This window comes from Quercus lobata, chromosome 10, assembly GCF_001633185.2.
Source record: "Quercus lobata isolate SW786 chromosome 10, ValleyOak3.0 Primary Assembly, whole genome shotgun sequence".
NCBI classification, from domain to species: Eukaryota; Viridiplantae; Streptophyta; class Magnoliopsida; order Fagales; family Fagaceae; genus Quercus; species Quercus lobata.
Genome location: NC_044913.1, coordinates 1,391,767 through 1,395,424, shown reverse-complemented (window position 1 = coordinate 1,395,424; position 3,658 = coordinate 1,391,767).

The window sequence follows — 3,658 nt, the reverse complement described above, 5'->3', positions numbered from 1 at the left end:
TGTAAAGATTGTAGATAAATCAATCTTGTTTTACTCTAGGGTTTCTCTCTCAAAATTCTCTCTGGAAGCTCTCTTACTTTTGTGGGTATAAGGGGTATATATGCTAGGGTGAGAGAGGAATGTGAAACGTCAGGTTTTTCAAAACAGGGCTGGCTTGCAGCTTGGCCTCGCGACTTGACTGAGTTGCGAGATCCAGTCGCGAGATAACCGTATGACCAGTTGTCCTGTTTTGTCCTGTAGTGCTCTAGCTAGCATGACTGTTCACCTTCTGGCATGCTTGGCACGTGTGCTACGTCTGGCGGCTTGCAGTCGTGAGTCACCCGCGAGGCCAAGCAGCGAGTCTCTGTTTTCTTGCACATTCTTGAGCAAACTTCACTCTATCTCACTCACTACCTTTACAACAAGCCCACCTAAATACAGGGTTACTAAATGCTGAAATACAAGCAAATTTGGCACGGAATAAAGCCAATTAGATGGTTGAATAAATTCAACCTTACATTCGAACAAAAATCTAACTATGATAGTATAAGTGGAAAAAAAGTCAGAGAAAGAATAGGGATTCGTTGGAGGCATTGTTAATTAAAAAGTCAAAAGAAGAAGGAAGAATTTTTGAAAGGAACTGGAAATGATTCCCTTTTTTCTCAATACAAAAGCAAATATCTACAAACATTTTGATAGAAAACCCTAAAACGCAAAACAAAAATGAATCAAATCTAAACCTATCTAACAAAAAAACTCAATTAAAAGTAAAATTTCATACCCAGATCTAAAAAATGGAAAAAAAAAAAATTTACTGGTGCCGATTTCGACGATTCGAGTGATTGATATATGGCCTAACAGTGTCTTTCTGTGCTTGCTATTCCAATGGTCTAAGTCTGGCCAGGGAACGAACAATTGCCAGCCTTGGATATTTCTCTTTTTCTCTTGGGCCTTACGAACTCTGCCTCTTTTTGTCGTTCTCTCTCTTTCTCCGTACACGGTCAAGTCTTTTGAATGTAGTTTACCCATTTAAGCAGTTAGTGTTGTATCTATAATCATGAGACCATCAGACTATGATAGGATGCCTCTCCAAACGATGTACCGTACAACTTTTAAGATTAAATTGTACACTTGTTTGAATTTTAGGTAGGCACTTTTCCTATTTGTCATTATCTCCTTAATTCTAGGAACTCATTTTCTCTCAGCTTCTACTTTTATATATATATATATATATATATAGATATAGATGCAGTCAAATTAAGGCTCATTGTGATTGTTTACATCTTTCAAATCTATCTTATATAGGATTCAATATATGCTCATACGAAATAATCATACAATCCAATCCATCGAATCTCGAGTATTACAATTTTCTCCACTTATTATAATATTATTGACGTCCATGACAAGTATCGGGTTTCTCCACTTATTATAATATTATTGACGTCGATGACAAGGATTGTGTTGCATTACAGTGCTCCCAAGCCACACAATTGAGTTGCCTAATATTATTTGTTATGACTTGAGGAAAACAATAGCCATATCTACACTATATTCCAAACAGACTAATAAAGTTACAATTAAGAACTCTTAATTACATATATGTCACAACAAGTCATTTAATTGCTTAAAGTCAACTGAAAAATACAATTAACTTAGAAAGATTAAAAGTACGATAATATCCTTAAAATTATTTAAAGGTCATATATGTGAAAAACTAGGTTTTGATCCCCCGCACAGCAAATCCAAAAAGCCCAAACCAGAGGCCCCAAAACCTGAAAGTTGGACCTTTGCAACCGTGCATACAGTGTACGCACTGTCGCATAGCCAAGAGGTCAATGACCAATGCAACCTAGCTTTTCAAAGAAACAAAACTAGCCACACATATATTGTATGCACAACAAGTTTGCCATTTTGCCCAAATTTAACCTTCTAACATAAGCATAGAAGTTAAAAACATTTGATAACCATGGCAATTGCCAGTGTATACATAGCAAAAAGACATACTTATTACTTCTAATCACGTGCATTTAATGCATTGTCAAACATACCCTAAATATTGCACTTCATGCAATTGTTCAATACCCTTTTAACTTTCAATCTCAGCTATACCTATATTGCACTAAGCTAGGTATTACTCCTGATACACAGCAAAAAAACATACTTTTTTTTTTTTTTTTTTAAATTTTATAAACAGCAAAAAAAAAAAAAAAAAAAAAAAAAAACATACTTATTACTCTAACCACGTGCATTTAATGCATTGTCGAACATAGTACAATGACAGCTTGTTGCATATCTTAGTGTATGCACCTCTACCAAAAATAGGGCCAAAACATGGATTTTAAAAATACTGCTCAACCTTTATATAAAGAGAAACCTAGTTGAATTCCACTATAAATAGCTCCCCTACTAGCCTCGTTAATAAGTCCAAAAACATCAAATAGAGGTCTAATAAGAACTCTGAAGAGTCCTATAAACTTAAAGGAACATTTAGAGAGGTGAACGTAAATTCTTTAGTTTACCATTTTTTAGCCATTAACAAAGAAAATATGTGCAATTGACAATCCACTAATATATGTGAAAAAATAAATGACATAAGCATTAAATTAATTAGTCTAAATTATAAATTACATCCTTTAACTTTAACATGTTCTCAATTCATTCATTTAAGTTTTATTTTTTTTTTCCTCTCAATTTATTCTTTTAATTTCAACTCATTTTTAATGTAGTCCTTCCGTCTAGTGCGAAATATTAATCTACCAAAATGACGTTGTTTTGAAAAGTGAAAAATACTAAAACTTTTTAGAATTATGGTTAAATGATTAAATTCATCATTATCTAATAGCTTAAGCTTTTGGAACAACCCGTAATTTAACAAAACTATTGGTGAGATTGGACAAAAAAATTGAAAACAAATTTAAGTTAAATGACTTAAATTAAATATATATTAGAAAAAAAAAAAAAAAAACCAAACCTATAATACCTTTAGAAAAAGTCTCTCCTTCAATTGCACCCTTCTTACACCAACAGCAAGATTTGGTGGTCCAACATACCAAACCTCCATGGAAGTCTTAGTCTTTGTTGTTATGTCCTGCGAGCAAAAGAAAAATAGAAATAGAACAGTCACTATAAAAGAAAAGAAAAAAAAAAATGGAGCATGAAATGAATCAGAAATTGCATATCTTTGGGGATTAAAAAAAATTGATGAGAGAGAGAGAGAGAGAAGTCCAAAGAGTAGGAAAGTAATGGGATGTGTTGATTATATGCATTAGTCATGCATAAAAACTATCTTTCAGTTTCAGCTGAATCAAAAATATAAAAATTCCCAACAACTCAAATGGAAATGCAGAACCACAAATATATTAATAGACCATCAAGAATAGAAATATAGCAACTACTCCATTCCAAAAAATATACATGGCAACGCCACACATTATCATTTAGTTCAAAATTAGAGAAAAAAAAGGAACATAGAAGCACCGCAACACATAAGTAAAAAAAGAAAAGAAAATAAGCCCAGGACAAAACAAAATGAAGTTTGAACTTACGACTGACCAATAAATTTAGCAATGCAGAAACTGATTCATTTTTTTTATATTTATGCCAGAAAAACTACTAGAAATACACAGGAATTCAATGACACAAACACTTACAAACATTAACAGCTTATGGCATATAA